This window comes from Schistocerca piceifrons, chromosome 3 (genome assembly GCF_021461385.2).
Source record: "Schistocerca piceifrons isolate TAMUIC-IGC-003096 chromosome 3, iqSchPice1.1, whole genome shotgun sequence".
NCBI lineage: Eukaryota > Metazoa > Arthropoda > Insecta > Orthoptera > Acrididae > Schistocerca > Schistocerca piceifrons.
In genome coordinates, this window is record NC_060140.1 from 575,548,608 (window position 1) to 575,566,480 (window position 17,873).

The window sequence follows — 17,873 nt, forward strand, 5'->3', positions numbered from 1 at the left end:
ATTTTTGGAGGATTTGGGGATTACAGTATTCAGTCTCGCTACGACAACCCTGCGTTCACTAATCACTGAACCCGTTTTGAAGCTTCTTCTTAGCTCAGTATTATTTGTTGCTAAGAGGTCAAGTGTGTTTTCACAACCGTTTAGTATTAGCTTGGACACATGAACTAACTGCTCGAAATATTTTGCAGAGAATGGATTTAGCACAATTTCGAATAATGTTTTATGTGTACCGCCGGAGTTACACATGTGTTTTCGCTAACATATCGAGGATAAATTAAAGTCACCACCAACTACAACTGTATGAGTCCAGTATACGACTGAAATTAGACTCAAGTTTTCTTTGAACCTTTCAGCAATTGTATCATCTGAATTGGGAGGTTTGTAAAAGGGTCCAGTTATTGTTTTATTCCGGCTGCCCATACTAACTCTCTATAGTAAAAGAGTACAATAACATCTCGGCATTTGCTGTCCTTCCCAGTTTCCAGCAGTGTAGTTTTGCAACTGAACTGAAAGTAACACAAAATACCTCATGAAATACCGTTTGTTTTCTGATATTATCTTCAATGAACATAGCTATCATTTTTACGACGAAATTCTTTTTCCTTATCATATACAACGTGTTAGGTTTACCATATATTTATACAAACAGCACTAAGAAGGACGAACAGATAAGATACATTAGTTGTGGACTGGAAACTACTGAACTTTCTATCTAGTATGGCAACACACGAGCGTTATGTAACGACCGGTCTTCACAGGCCTTATGAGAATTAGCGCACATTGTGTGTACGGACAGGTTTCAGATACATTATATAATGGTAACACAGAGATTTAGTAACCAGGCTTTAAATTTTAATACATTTCCAGGGGCGGATGTGGACTCTGACCACAATCTATTGGTTATGAACTGTAGATTAAAACTGAAGAAACTGCAAAAAGGTGGGAATTTAAGGAGATGGGACCTGGATAAATTGACTAAACCAGAGGTTGTACCGAGTTTCAGGGAGAGCATAAGGGAACAATTGACACGAATGGGGGAAAGAAATACAGTAAAAGAAGAATGGGTAGCTTTGAGAGATGAAGTAATGAAAGCAGCAGAGGATCAAATAGGTAAAAAGACGAGGGCAAGTAGAAATCCTTGGGTAACAGAAGAAATATTGAATTTAATTGATGAAAGGAGAAAATATAAAAACGCACTAAATGAAGCAGGCAAAAAGGAATACAAACGTCTCAAAAATGAGATAGACAGGAAGTGCAAAATGGCTAAGCAGGGATGGCTAGAGGATAAATGTAAGGATGTAGAGGCTTATCTCACTAGGGGTAAGATAAATACTGCCTACAGGAAAATTAAAGAGACCTTTGGAGAAAAGAGAACCACTTGTATGAATATCAAGAGCTCAGATGGAAACCCAGTTCTAAGCAAAGAAGGGAAAGCAGAAAGGTGGAAGGAGTATATAGAGGGTCTATACAAGGGTGACGTACTTCAGGACAATATTATGGAAATGGAAGAGGATGTAGACGAAGATGAAATGGGAGATACAACACTGCGTGAAGAGTTCGACAGAGCACTGAAAGACCTGAGTCGAAACAAAGCCGCGGGAGTAGACAACATTCCATTATAACTGCTGACGGCCTTGGGACAGCCAGTCCTGACAAAAATCCACCATCTGGTGAGCAAGATGTATGAGACATGCGAAATACCCTCAGACTTAAAGAAGAATATAATAATTCCAATCCCAAAGAAAGCAGGTGCTGACAGATGTGAAAATTACCGAACAATCAGTTTAACAAGCCACAGCTGCAAAATACTAACACGAATTCTTTACAGACGAATGGAAAAACTGATAGAAGCCGACCTCGGGGAAGATCAGTTTGGATTTCGAAGAAATATAGGAATACGCGAGGCAATACTGAGCCTACGACTTATCTTAGAAGCTAGATTAAGAAAAGGCAATCCTACGTTTCTAGCATTTGTAGACTTAGAGAAAGCTTTTGACAATGTTGACTGGAATACTCTCTTTAAAATTCTGAAGGTGGCAAAGGTAAAATACAGGGAGCGAAAGGCTATTTACAATTTGTACAGAAACCAGATGGCGGTTATAAGAGTCGAGGGACACGAAAGGGAAGCAGTGGTTGGGAAGGGAGTGAGACAGGGTTGTAGCCTCTCCCCGATGTTATTCAATCTGTATATTGAGCAAGCATTGAAGGAAACAAAAGAAAAATTCGGAGTAGGTATTAAAATCCATGGAGAAGAAATAAAAACTTTGAGGTTCGCCGATGACATTGTAATTCTATCAGAGACAGCAAAGGACTTAGAAGAACAGTTGAACGGAATGGATAGTGTCTTGAAAGGAAGATATAAGATGAACATCAACAAAAGCAAATCGAGGACAATGGAATGTAGCCGAATTAACTCGGGTAATGCTGAGGGAATCAGATTAGGAAATGAGACACTTAAAGTAGTAAAGGAGTTTTGCTATTTGGGGAGCAAAATAACTGATGATGGTCGAAGTAAAGATGATATAAAATGTAGACTGGCAATGGCAAGGAAAGGGTTTCTGAAGTAGAGAAATTTGTTAACATCGAGTATAGATTTAAGTGTCAGGAAGTCGTTTCTGAAAGTATTTGTATGGAGTGTAGCCATGTATGGAAGTGAAACATGGACGATAACTAGTTTCCACAAGAAGAGAATAGAAGCTTTCGAAATGTGGTGCTACAGAAGAATGCTGAAGATTAGATGGGTAGATCATATGACTAATGAGGAGGTATTGAATAGGATTGGGGAGAAGAGAAGTTTGTTGCACAACTTGACTAGAAGAAGGGATCGGTTGGGAGGGCATGTTCTGAGGCATCAAGGGATCACCAATTTAGTATTGGAGGGCAGCGTGGAGGGTAAAAATCTTAGAGGGAGACCAAGAGACGAATACACTCAGCAGATTCAGAAGGATGTAGGTTGCAGTAGGTACTGGGAGGAGGAGGAGGAGGATATTAGTGTTTAACGTCCCGTCGACAACGAGGTCATTAGAGACGGAGCGCAAGCTCGGGTGAAGGAAGAATGGGGAAGGAAATCGGCCGTGCCCTTTCAAGGGAACCATCCCGGCATTTGCCTGAAGCGATTTAGGGAAATCACGGAAACCCTAAATCAGAATGGCCGGAGACGGGATTGAACCGTCTTCCTCCCGAATGCGAGTCCAGTGTGCTAACCACTGCGCCACCTCGCTCGGTAGTAGGTACTGGGAGATGAAGAAGCTTGCACAGGATAGAGTAGCATGGAGAGCTGCATCAAACCAGTCTCAGGACTGAAGACCACAACAACAACAACGTGTGTACTCTTTACTCCATGAGACTGTAATTGAAAATAATTAAATGATTAAGAATTAAGTTTACCGCTCCCCACCCCACCCTTTATTTTTCAAAAGTTGATACACGGTATACACGCATTTTATACATCACACAATTAGTCGGAGACTTATCTATGTTGTAATATGATGTTTCTGCATTTACTTTGCAATTATAGTTATTAATACGGTAAAGTTCGTTAAATATGAACTAATGATTGGTTCACTTCGAATTCATGAATGATGAGTATGAAATATGCAGCTCATATTGCCAACGACGAATGTAGCTGTACAACTATGTTAAATAGTTAACCATACCTTTGTATCGTAGTCATACATATAATCGTTCCGAAATATCACCTTCCAACCTAATGTAGATATTGCAGAACGCTAACCGTACGTCTAATGCTCTAATCAAGATTTAGTACGGTTTGGACGGAGAGGACGGAGGTAGGAGCACTATCAGATTCGAGCCAATAACTAACGGAACCCAAGACAAAAAATCGGTGATTAGCACTCTGGACTCGCATTCGATGCTTCATCCCCGCGTCCGGTCATCGTGATTTAGGTTTTCCGTGATTTCTCTAAATCACTTAAAGCAAATCCCGGGATGATTTCTTTAGAAAGCCACACCGATTTCCTTCCCCATCCTTCCCTAATCCGAGCTTGTGCTCTGTCTCTGATGACCTCGTTGTCGACTGGGCGTTAAATACAAATCTCCTCCCGTCTCCTGCATTACAGACGTTGCTTTATCGTTAATTAACGGTTGTTTCCCCATTATGGGTGATACACATAGAAATAAGGCATATGAGTTATATGGCATCACGGATGAACGGATAGTAATGAGATTTTGAAACTCTACAGGGATAAATCAAAATCAATGAGAGATATTGAGCACAATTTCATAGCGAGGATTGACATATCTCTATCAGCTAAACCAACGACTTTCTGAAAGGAGATTTTTACGACGGACTGCAAAGAGTATATTTGAAGTATAAGAAGATTAACAAAAGGAAAAAGAGCATACTTTGAATATTTCAGCATTAATTCAACGTCCTTTATGATCGGCCCAAATTTCTCTGTGGTGCAGTGAATAAACAGGAGCGTCACTCCTTGTCATTGGCAATCGGTTTCAGACCCGATGGGAATGACTGGCATCAGTAACTGGAGGTACACCTTAGCGAGTTTCTGAGCGAATATTGCGGAGGGATCTTCGTACAATGGACACCGGGAGTAGGGTACCTCGCAAGAGGCTGACGCACACACACTGAGATGACAAAGCCACGGCATAGCGATATGTACATTTATTACAGATGGCGGTATTGTCGCATACAAAAGGTATATAACAGGGCAGTGCACTGGCGAAGATGTCATTTGTACTCACGTGATTCATGAGAAAATGTTTCCGACGTTATTATGACAGACTTTGAACGCGGAATGGCAGTTAGAGCTAGACGCATGGGATATTCCATTTCGGAAATACACTCCTGGAAATTGAAATAAGAACACCGTGAATTCATTGTCCCAGGAAGGGGAAACTTTATTGACACATCCCTGGGGTCAGATACATCACATGATCACACTGACAGAACCACAGGCACATAGACACAGGCAACAGAGCATGCACAATGTCGGCACTAGTACAGTGTATATCCACCTTTCGCAGCAATGCAGGCTGCTATTCTACCATGGAGACGATCGTAGAGATGCTGGATGTAGTCCTGTGGAACGGCTTGCCATGCCATTTCCACCTGGCGCCTCAGTTGGACCAGCGTTCGTGCTGGACGTGCAGACCGCGTGAGACGACGCTTCATCCAGTCCCAAACATGCTCAATGGGGGACAGATCCGGAGATCTTGCTGGCAAGGGTAGTTGACTTACACCTTCTAGAGCACGTTGGGTGGCACGGGATACATGCGGACGTGCATTGTCCTGTTGGAACAGTAAGTTCCTTTGCCGGTCTAGGAATGGTAGAACGATGGGTTCGATGACGGTTTGGATGTACCGTGCACTATTCAGTGTCCCCTCGACGATCACCAGTGGTGTACGGCCAGTGTAGGAGATCGCTCCCCACACCATGATGCCGGGTGTTGGCCCTGTGTGCCTCGGTCGTATGCAGTCCTGATTGTGGCGCTCACCTGCACGGCGCCAAATACGCATACGACCATCATTGGCACCAAGGCAGAAGCGACTCTCATCGCTGAAGACGACACGTCTCCATTCGTCCCTCCATTCACGCCTGTCGCGACACCACTGGAGGCGGGCTGCACGATGTTGGGGCGTGAGCGGAAGACGGCCTAATGGTGTGCGGGACCGTAGCCCAGCTTCATGGACACGGTTGCGAATGGTCCTCGCCGATACCCCAGGAGCAACAGTGTCCCTAATTTGCTGGGAAGTGGCGGTGCGGTCCCCTACGGCACTGCGTAGGATCCTACGGTCTTGGCGTGCATCCGTGCGTCGCTGCGGTCCGGTCCCAGGTCGACGGGCACGTGCACCTTCCGCCGACTACTGGCGACAACATCGATGTACTGTGGAGACCTCACGCCCCACGTGTTGAGCAAATCGGCGGTACGTCCGCCCGGCCTCCCGCATGCCCACTATACGCCCTCGCTCAAAGTCCGTCAACTGCACATACGGTTCACGTCCACGCTGTCGCGGCATGCTACCAGTGTTAAAGACTGCAATGGAGCTCCGTATGCCACGGCAAACTGGCTGACACTGACGGCGGTGGTGCACAAATGCTGCGCAGCTAGCGCCATTCGACGGCCAACACCGCGGTTCCTGGTGTGTCCGCTGTGCCGTGCGTGTGATCATTGCTTGTACAGCCCTCTCGCAGTGTCCGGAGCAAGTATGGTGTGTCTGACACACCGGTGTCAATGTGTTCTTTTTTCCATTTCCAGGAGTGTAGTTAGGGAATTCAATATTCCGAGATCCATAGTGTCAAGAGTATGACGAGAATACCAAATTTCAGGCATTACCTCTCACCACGGACAACGCAGATGCTGACGGCAATCACTTCACGACCGATAGCAGCGGCATTTGCATAGCGTTGTCAGTACTAATAGACAAGCAAACCTGCGTGAAATAACAGCAGAAATCAATGTGGGACATACGAAGAACATATCCGTTAGGGCAGTGCGGTGAAGTATTACGATAATGGGCTATGGCACCAGGCAACCGACGTTAAGTGCCTTTGCTAACAACACGACGTCGTATGCGGTGCTTCTCCTGGGCACGTGACCATATCGGTTTGACCTAGGACGACTGGAAAGCTGTGGTTTCATCACATGAGTCCAGATTTCACTTGGTAAGAGCTAATGCCAGGGTTTGAGAGTGGCGCAGCCATGGACCCAAACTGTCAACAAAACACTGTGCAAGTTCGTTCTGGTTCCATAATGGTGGGGGCTGGTTCACTAGTCCAAATGAACCGATCGTTGAATGGAAGTGGTTATGTTCGGCTACTTGGAAACAATTTTAAGCCATTCATGGACTTCGTGTTGCCAAACATCGTTGTCATCTCACTGGGCCGCAACTGGTTCAAAATGGTTCAAATGGCTCTGAGCACTATGCGACTTAACTTCTAAGGTCATCAGTGCCCTAGAACTAAGAACTAATTAAACCTAACTAACCTAAGGACATCAAACACATCCATGCCCGAGGCAGGATTCGAATATGCGACCGTAGCGGTCACGCGGTTCCAGATTATAGCGCCTAGAACCGCTCGGCCACCACGGCCGGCCCGCAATTGGTCGCGGCTGCTATGAAGAACATCCTGGACAATTCGAGCGAATTATTTGGCCACCCAGATCGTCCAACTGAAACCCATCGAACGTTTATGGAACATAACTGAGAGGTCAGTTCGTGCCCAAAATCCTGCACCGGCAAAACTTTCGTAATTATGGACGGCTGTAAAGACAGCATGGCTCAGTATTTCTGTAGGGGAGTTCCAGCGACTTTTTGAGTCCATGCTATGTCGAGTTGCTGTACTACGCCAAGCAAAAGCAGGTGCGACACAAATTTAGGAGGTATCCCATGACTTTTGTCACCTCAGTGTAAACGTCCTCGTCTTTAGTGGAGCAAACAACGCGGAAACTGAACAGTAGCTGACTGCAAGCAAGCAGTGTGTTCCGATGAATCGAAATTTTTCCCTATTTACAAATGACGCAAGTCGTCGATTGCACCGGTGGCCCAGTGAGTTGCTGAACCCGCGGAGTATGGAGGGTGTAGTTCAGGACGGAATTGGTTCTGCAATGTACGGGGTGTTTTTCGGTCCGTGAATTGCGCCTACTCATTCTCGTTACAACTAACATGAACCAGAACGTTTATTTCAGCATTGGTGAACTGGCGAATGAAATACAAGTCAGCATTCGTGCTAAGCATTTATTAAAATATTTCAACATTAAGGGTAACAGTGCTGTACATTTTTTCTGCATATTTAGAACTAGAATTCGGCAGACAATGCCGCCTTATGAGGCGACAACAGCCATGTTCACAGGTTTTCGTTGATACGTTCTTGCTTCCACGAACGCCCGTGCACCTCATCACACGTCGTATGTACTACTACATCATCCGGTTACGACTTCATAGAAAATGTCTGGGGCCGAGACGCCGTCTCCAGATAGAGTGCGACGACCTGGACGCCTGGTCCACCAAGTGGCGGCTAAGACCCACTTCACTCAGCCGCTGACGAGGTCATCGAAAACTCTACAAACTGAGGCCAGTCCTCACAAGAGAGACCCCCTTTTTCAACATTCACGAGCAGCAGGATTAGTAACAAAATGCTTAACCCGCGCCAACCCCGAGCCAAGGAAGGGTTCATGAATTTCAGTGTCAGCGTCAGTTGTCTATGCCACATCTTCATCGCGGAACTGATGCCGCTATCAAAGCGAGAGACGGTGTTCCACTGTAACGTCATGATGTGTCCCGAGGGTGTCAATGTTTTTTCGGGCCATCTTAACTGTGCGGAATTTGCCGCCAGACCTTCCACCAGTCAACATCATGGGAATCATGAGAGGCCCCATCCCGTGGAAAATAACCCCAAGATATCTCGGGGTCACGTTGGAACAGAGGCCCACCTGGCTGCCTCACATCAGTGACATTAGAGCAGCAGAGCATTGGGGCGCCCCCGCGCCCCACAACCTCTGCTAAACCCGTTGTCGACGCTGCCACAGCACTACGGCAACACTCTACGCCGGGCACTGGTCAGGCCAGAGCTGGAGTATGCAGCCGTCGTATGGAGAAACGACGTGGCCTGCCACATCGAAAAGCTGCAGAGGGTCCAAAATCGGGTGCTGAAGCTTGCCCTGCACCTTCCACGGTTGTACTTCACGCTCCAGCTGCTGTAGTATACAGAGAAGTTCAGATTAGAAAATTGCAGCGAAATGCAGGAAGATCTGCAGTGGACAGGCACTTGGTGCAGGGAGTGGCAACTGAACCTTATTATAGACAAATGTAGTGTATTGCGAATACATACAAAGAAGGATCCTTTATTATATGATTATATGATAGCGGAACAAACACTGGCAGCAGTTACTTCTGTAAAATATCTGGGAGTATGCGTGCGGAACGATTTGAAGTGAATTATCATATAAAATTAATTGCTGGTAAGGCGGGTGCCATGTTGAGATCCATTGGGAGAGTCCTTAGAAAATGTAGTCCATCAACAAAGGAGGTGGCTTACAAAACACTCGTTCGGCCTATACTTGAGTACTGAGTGTGGGATCCGTACCAGGTCGGGTTCACAGAGGAGATAGAGAAGATCCAAAGAAGAGCGGCGCATTTCGTGATAGGGTTATCTGGTAAGCGTGATAGCGTTGCGGAGATGTTTAGCAAACTCAAGTGGCAGACTCTTCAAGAGAGGCGCTCTGCATCGCGGTGTAGCTTGCTGTCCAGGTTTCGAGAGGGTGCGTTTCTGGATGAGGTATCGAATATATTGCTTCCCCCTGCTTATACCTCCCCCGAGATCACGAACGTAAAATTAGAGACATTCGAGCGTGCACGAAGGCTTTCCGACAGTCGTTCTTCTCGTGAACCATACGCGAGTGGAACAGGAAAGGGAGATAATGACAGTGGTACGTAAAGTGCCCTCCGCCACACATCGTTGGGTGGCTGGCGTAGTATAAATGTAGATGTAGAAGACACGGGAATCCTGCTACTGGCAGACGAATCCCAGCAGTCGGGTCGTAACTTTTTACGAAAAGGCGGGTCAATTTCACAACCGGCTCGTCAGGGGACTTGGCCACCAACCGCATCACTCAACGACTTCACGTTGCCCTGACCCACTGAGAGAGTAGTATTTCATTTAGCCACTGACTCTATAAACTGATGTGAATCCACACAAGAGAGACCACACATTTTCCAACACTCAGGAGGAGCAGGAATAGCAACAAACGGCTTAACCTTCGCCACTCCTGAATCAAGGAAGGGTTCGTGAATTTCAGCGTCAGCGTCAGGTGGATACGGCGTATTGCCCTTAATCGCGTAACTGCGGCCGTTATCAATGCGAGAGGCGGTGTTTTACGCTGTTGTCGTTATGTATCCTGGGGGTATCAAATTTTTTGCTCATCTTATCAGTTGTTGCTTGATACACGGGAGGTAGACTAAGGATGGTTATTGTGACGACGTGATGAGCAATGTAAGAGATGCTCGTCGTACTTGCGAGCATGAGTTTCCTAACAGAAACATCCTCGATTCGTTATTCTTGCTCCACTTACGGACGCCTTTCAAAAACAGGGAGTTGTGAATGTCGGAGGCTGTGGTGTCACCGCCAGACACCACACTTGCTAGGTGGTAGCCTTTAAATCGGCCGCGGTCCATTAGTATACGCCGGACCCGCGTGTCGTCACTGTCAGTGATAGCAGACCGAGCGCCACCACACGGCAGGTCTAGAGATACGTTCTAGCACTCGCCCCAGTTGTACAGCCGACTTAGCCAGAGATGGATCACTGACAACTACGCTCTCATTTGCCGAGACGATAGTTAGCATAGCCTTCAGCTACGTGATTTGCTACGACCTAGCAAGGCGCCATAGCATTTGATATTATTTTATATTGTGGTTATTACATGTATCGTCAAGAGAGATGTTCTACAATTGTGGATTAAAGTTAAGTATTACATCAACTAAGTACTTTATTTGCTACTATTAATTCCTTTAACTGTTCCAGACCTCACGCCAATCTGCGTGAGCTTAACGCGTGCCTTTCGGCTTCCTCTCATTGTGACTAGGCTGTCTTGCCAAGTCACAACAGAGGCAGTGATGATATACACCAAACTTCAAGGACGCTGTGTGAGAGAGGTTTAGTAATGTATCAGCCATTGGTAAGATCAAGCACTGAGAGAAAAAAATTTGTCACGCCCAGGATACATCACGACAATACCGTACAATACCGCCTCTCGCCTTGATTACCATTAAGCATGCTTTGGCACGTGTCTTTGGCACAGCTTAGGCAGCTTTTTGGAGGTGCTTCAGTACTTACTACATGTACATCACCTCGAAAAGTGGGAAGTATCAGTACCCCACTACATCGTACATCGTATGCGTATTGTGCAGCGCTCTTTTTTTAAATCGGAATATCAATGCTACTTCCTTGCACACACGCATTACCGCCAGATGAGGCTTATTTTAAACAAGCAGTGAACCCGTAGAGAACTGTGAGAACACTTGTGTGATTGCTATTAGACGAATGGTACTCATTCTTCTGGCGGGCGGGGAATGATTACACAAGAGCGTATCCAGAATCTTACCTATGGAATGCTAGTTCCGAAGTGAATGTCGAAATAGTAGTGAGATTTGAAGACGAATGGCTCTAGCTACACTTGCTAACAGACAATATTCATCATATATTCTGGCTATCTTAGAACTGATACTGAATTAATATTTGTTCAAAAATGGTTCAAATGGCTCTGAGCATTATGGGACTTAACATCTGAGGTCATCAGTCCCCTAGAACTTAGAACTGCTTAAATCTAACTAACCTAAGGACATCACGAACTTCCAAGGCAGGATTCGAACCTGCGACCGTAACGGTCGCGTGGTTCCAGACTGTAGCGGCTAGAACCGCTCGGCACCCCAGCCGGCTCATGCATCGCCATCTTCAGCGATACGAATCCTTGTCGAAGGAGGAGGCATCTAGAGCAAATATGTGGATGAAACTTCCTGGCAGATTAAAACTGTATGCCGGACCGAGACTCGAACTCAGGACCTTTGCCTTTCGCGGGCAAGTGCTCTACCGACTGAGCTACCCAAGCACGAGCACACGGCCTCTCAGCTTCGATTCTGCCAGTACCTTGTCTCCTACCTTCCTGCAGACCTTGCAGAACTAGACTACTGGAAGAAAGGGTAATGAGGAGACGCGGCTTTGCCACAACCAGGGTGATGTTTCCAGAATGAAACGTTCACTAATGACTGAGCATTCCTACATTTCTGCGGAACCCAAATTGATCTTCTCCGATGTCGCTCTTATCAGTTTTTTCTATTCTTGTGTACACAGTAATTGGTGTAAATGAATATTCCATTCATCTAAAACATACCCCGCAGGCCACCGTACGGTGTATGGTGGAGGGTACCCTATTCCGTTGCTAGTTATTCCCTTTCCTGTTCCATTCGCAAGCAGAGTGAGCGAATTACGACTATCTATACGGTTCCGCACGAGCCCTAATTTCTCTCATATTATATTGGTGGTCATTACGCGGTCTTTACGCGGTTCCCTAAATTTCCGCAATAGTATCTCCCGAAAAGAGCGTCCCCTTCCCTCCATGGATTCCCATTTGAGTTCACAAAGCATTTCCGTAATACCTGCTTGTTGATCGAATCTACGGGTAACAAATCTAGTAGGCCGTTTCTGAATTGCTTCGAGGCCTTCCTTTAACGCGGCCTGATGGGGATCCCAGACATTCGAGCAGCACTCAACAATGGGTCGCACTATCGTTCTATAAGCTGGCCCTTTATAGATGAGCTATATTTCACCAAAATTTTCCAATAAAACGAAGTCAATGACTCGCCTTTCCTACTACCAACCTGACATGATCATTCCATTTCATATCGTTTTGCAACTATTCGCCTACATATTTAATCGATGTGACTACGTAAAGCAAAACATTAATAATGCTGTATTCGAACATTACAGGATTGTTTTTCCTGCTCGCCGCATTTACTCTCATTTTCCTACATTTAGAGCAAGTGCCATTCATAACATCGATGAGCAGTTCTGTCTACCTCACTCTGCAACCTACAGTCATTCAATGACGACACCTTTCCGTAAACAACAGTGTCATCAGCAAATGATCGTAAACTGCTGTTCATCATCCGTCAGATCATTATGTATATGGAGAATAAGAGCGGTCTTATCACCCTCCCGTGGGGCACTCTTGACGATATCCTTGTCTCCGATGAATATTCACCGTCGAGGACAACACACTGGATTCTATTACTTAAAAAGTCTTCGAGCCACTCACATGTCTGGGAACCTAATCCGTACGCCCAGACTTTCGTCAATAGTCTGCAGTGAGGCACGGTGGGAATGATGTTTTTATAATGAATGGATTTGGTTCCATTGGACTTTGGGAAATATGACATGCCGGTCTCCTCTAGACCCACAAAGGCGTCAAAATCGATGACCAACGGGGCGACCCTTCCGCAACTGTTACGCAACTGTCAACAGACGCCCACCGCTCAATACTTAACCAGCGAGCAAAATAGTTACCTCGTTCCTTCGATTTGCGTGAATCCCTAAATTTTGCATGACAACAACTTACCGTAGTCGATTACACTGCTTGGGTCACCATAACTGGATCATAAACACTTAATGGATAACAAAATAATGTGCAAAACTTAATGACGAAAGTAACCTTCGCATGATCCGTCACTGCCAAGTAACAAAGCTCAGTGAAAGTTGGACCATACATAGAAAGAACTGCTACAGTATAGTATGGAAGGTAACTGAAAGAAATACGCAATGTGGCGAACATAAATGACACATTTAGCCAAAGATAATAATTACACTGAAGTGACTTCAATATACAGGGTGAGTCACTAACTATTGCCACCAAGAAGTAACTCCGAAAGTACGATAGGAGCTGAAAGTTTGTGGGACAAAAGTTCCATGGGATAGTGGGGGCCATAATAAGACGTTGGTGTTTTGTTGCTATGAGGGGTCGCTTCAGAAAAAAAAAATGGTTAAATGGCTCTGAGCACTATGGGACTTAACATCTGTGATCATCAGTCCCCTAAAACTTAGAACTGCTTAAACCTAACTAACCTAAGGACATCACGCACATCCATGCCCGAGGCAGGATTCGAACCTGCGACCGTAGCGGACACGCGGTTTCGGACTGAAGCGCCTACAACCGCACGGCCACACCGGCCAGCGGGTCGCTTCAGAGATATGAAGGTCAACTTTGTTTTTTAAATGGGATGCTATAGTTTGGTACTTATTTTCTGATAGTGACCGTCGAGACGAATCCAACGATGTGTAACAGTAAGATCTTTGAATGTCAACGAAGGTCAAAAACGTGGCATGAACGTCCATTTACAGAAGGTGTTCGAAGTGATGACTATTGGTATCACTGCAGTGCTGTAATCTTCTTATCATGGATTGGACTTCAAAGACCGTACTGTTACATGTAATTGGATTCGTCTCGATAGCCGCTATCAGAAAATAAGTACTAAACTATAGCATCCCATTAAAAAAAAACATAGTTGACCTTCATATCTCTGACGCGACCTCACGTAGCAACAAAAAACCAACGTCATATTATTCCCCCATTGTCCAATGCAACATTTGTCCGACAAACTTTTCACCTACTATCATACTTTCGGAGTTATTCTAGTTGGCAATAGTTAGTGATTCAACCTGTACAACTGTACCGCGGAAATCACAAAAGGCGAGAAATGATTCTTGGTAGGGTGAGTGATCACCCCGGAAGACATCGTTATTCCGTCACCGTACTCCTTTCCCCATGTGCATCTTTCCAGGCGTGAATTTGGCCCTAACATCATTTTCAAAGATGACAGTGCGTGGCCATATCGAACAGCAATGGTGGAGAGGCTTTTGGAATGAGAGCATTTTCGTTGAATAGAGTGTCCTACCCGTTTCCACGAATTACACTATTGGCCATTAAAATTGCTACACCATGGATATGACGTGCTACAGACGAGAAATTTAACCGACAGGAAGAAGATGTTGTGGTATGCAAATGATTAGCTTTTCAGAGCATTCACACAAGGTTGGCGCCGGTGGCGACACCTACAACGTGCTGACATGAGGAAAGTTTCTCATACACAAACAGTAGTTGACCGCCGCTGCCTGGTGAAACTTGTTGTGATGCCTCGTGTAAGGAGGAGAAATGCGTACCATCACGTTTCCGACTTAGGTCGGATTGCAGCCTATCGCTATTGCGGTTTATCGTATCGCGACATTACTGCTCGCGTTGGTCGTGATCCAATGACTGTTAGCAGAATATGGAATCGGTGGATTCAGGAGGGTAATACGGAACGCCGTGCTGGATCCCAACGGCCTCGTACCGCTAGCAATCGAGATGTCAGGCATCTTAACCGCATGGCTGTAACGGATCGTGCAGCCACGTCTCGATCCCTGAGTCAACAGATGGGGACGTTTGCAAGACAACAACCATCTGCACGAACAGTTCGACGACGTTTGTAGCAGCATGGACTATCAGCTCGGAGACAATGGCTGCGGTTACCCTTGACGCTGCATCACACACTGGAGCGCCTGCGATGGAGTACTCAACGACGAACCTGGGTGCATGAATGGCAAAACGTCATTGTTTCGGATGAATCCAGGTTCTGTTTACAGCATCATGATGGTCGCATCCGTGTTTGGCGACATGGCGGTGAACGCGCATTGGAAGCGTCTATTCGTCATCGCCATACTGGCGTATCACCCGGCGTGATGGTATGGGGTGCCATTGGTTCCACGTCTCTGTCACCTCTTGTTCGCACTGATGGCACTTTGAACAGTGGACGTTACATTTCAGATGTGTTACGACCCGTGGCTCTACCCTTCATTCGATCCCTGCGAAACCCTACATTTCAGCAGGATAATGCACGACCGCATGTTGCATGTCCTGTACTGGCCTTTCGGGATACAGAAAATGTTCGATAGCTGCCCTGGCCAGCACATTCTCCAAATCTCTCACCAATTGAAAACGTCTGGTGAATGGTGGCCGAGCAACTGGCTCGTCACAATACACCACTACTGGTGTATCGTGTTGAAGCTGCATGGGCAGCTGTACCTGTACACGCTATCCAAGCTCTGTTTGACTCAATGCCCAGGCGTATCAAGTCCGTTATTACGGCCAGAGGTGATTGTTCTGGGTACTGATTTCTCAGGATCTATGCACCCAAATTGCGTGAAAATGTAATCACATGTCTGTTCCAGTATAATATATTTGTCCAATGAATACCCGTTTATCATCTGCATTTCTTCTTGGTGTAGCAATTTTAGTGGCCAGTGCCATGGAGCACGTGCAGGATATGTTGGGGAGACGTCTTCCAGCGGGTACACACGCACTGACGACCAGCCAGCAGTTGTCACTCACAAATCGTAAAAGAACAGAACGCCTTAACACAAGACCTTAACAATCACGTAGCCAGCACGAGAGAGCGATACTCAGCATGCATTGCCGTCGTGGCGACCGCGCACCGTTTTAAGAACCATGTCCCGCTTTTGTGATCATCATATACTGCGGCGACTTCAGTGTAATTATTGTCTTTAATTAAAAGTGTCATTTACATTCGTCTCATTGTGTATTTCTTTCAGTTACCTTCTGTCCTATAATGTAGGAGTTCTTTCTGTGTATGATCCAACTTTCAGTGGACTTTTGTTACTTGGCAGTGACAGATTATGCGAAAGTTACTTTCGTCATCACATAAAAGTGTAGTTCCAATCGTATAAATTTGGTTTTCTGTGGTTGCCTTATTTCTCTGCAGATGGAAGACGAAATTGTTTCTTAAGGAGCACCAGCGGCAGTTTCCTTCCCCAATCCTTATCCAGTCTGAGTTTATTCGCCGTATCTAATGACTTTCATGCAGACGGGACATCGGAGAAAAAAATCCTTCCTTCTAACAACTATTTAAATTTTCACCGATTCCTGCCGGAAATATGTCCATTGCGTCAATTATCCGCCAATTATTTCGGCTATTGAGTCACCAAGTATCACGCGTAATTATTCAAACTGGCACTCCCGTACTGATTCCTGTAATTCGTCATAGACTCTAGCGAATCCACGCCCCCACTGCCGGCTGCTGCTCACCCGCAAGAGTACTGCTTATTGGTATAGCTTTCCCGTGTTACCACACCGTAGTGGCACGTGTATAAAAGCTAAGAACTAAGGAAAGACGTGTACTGCTGTAAATGGAATTCAGACACGCCAGTGTGATGGGGGTACTGATTACTGAACAGTCGCTTAGTATTCTCCCTACACTCTCGAAAACACATTTATTATTCGTTATTTTCTGATGTAACTTCAAACGAGGTTTCTAAGCTACCCAAGAAAATAAACTTTTACAAGATCTTTGAGTGTAACGTATTAATTCAAGGTTATGTCAGCTAAGCACACGACAGTCCCAGTTGTTTCTGAACTTACATATACCCATTGCCACATCCCACAAACTACGTAATAACTATTCAGGGGCTTACAAAATGGCAATATAAGAAAAGCACGAACAATATCAACCATGAACAATAAAAACCTTCGAACCCTAAAACATTCTGTACGAACATGTCGTCAGACATCCTTGTCATTTATAGGGGTGGATTTTCTGCGTGCAGTGATTATTGCCTGGCAGAATGTTCCGTTTAAAGGCCATAGTACCTCATTTTCATACTCAAACTGCTGCCCAGAAGCCACTGATCACCAGCTGTCGTTTACGTAGGTGGAGACATTGCTCTCATTGGGGTATGCACCAGCGGCTTTATGTAATGATGAAACACTGATCATACCTTGATATTCGTGAACCTGGTGGATTCCTTACCATCAGTTTTTAGACAAGTGTGTGTGACACCAGAGGAATTCGGTGTGAGCCGTCTGATTGTAAGCGGCAATTTTGTCTTGTTTCTTTCGGACAATCAGTATGGTCGATAGCACATTGAACATAGAAAATTATATCGACATTTTGAATAATGTTACGTGCACACTGCCGCAACAGTATGGAATCGGAGCGACTTTTTATGAGCATAATAAAGTTGTTCGCAACAAATCAAATTACGCGGGATCGTGGTTCGAAAGAAAAGAGGACAGATGCTTGGATGACAACTACGCAATCGAACACTACCCGTAAAAAATAGAATAAAACAAAAGACTAAATTTTATATCAAAACGGGGCATACACTAAGTGATCAAAAGTATCCGGACACCTGGCTGAAAATGACTTACAAGTTCGTGACGCCCTCCATCGGTAATGCTGGAATTCAATATGATGTTGCCCACCCTTAGCCTTGATGAGAGCTTCCACTCCAGCAGTCATACGTTCAATCAGGTGCTGGAAGGTTTCTTGGGGAATGCCAGCCCATTCTTC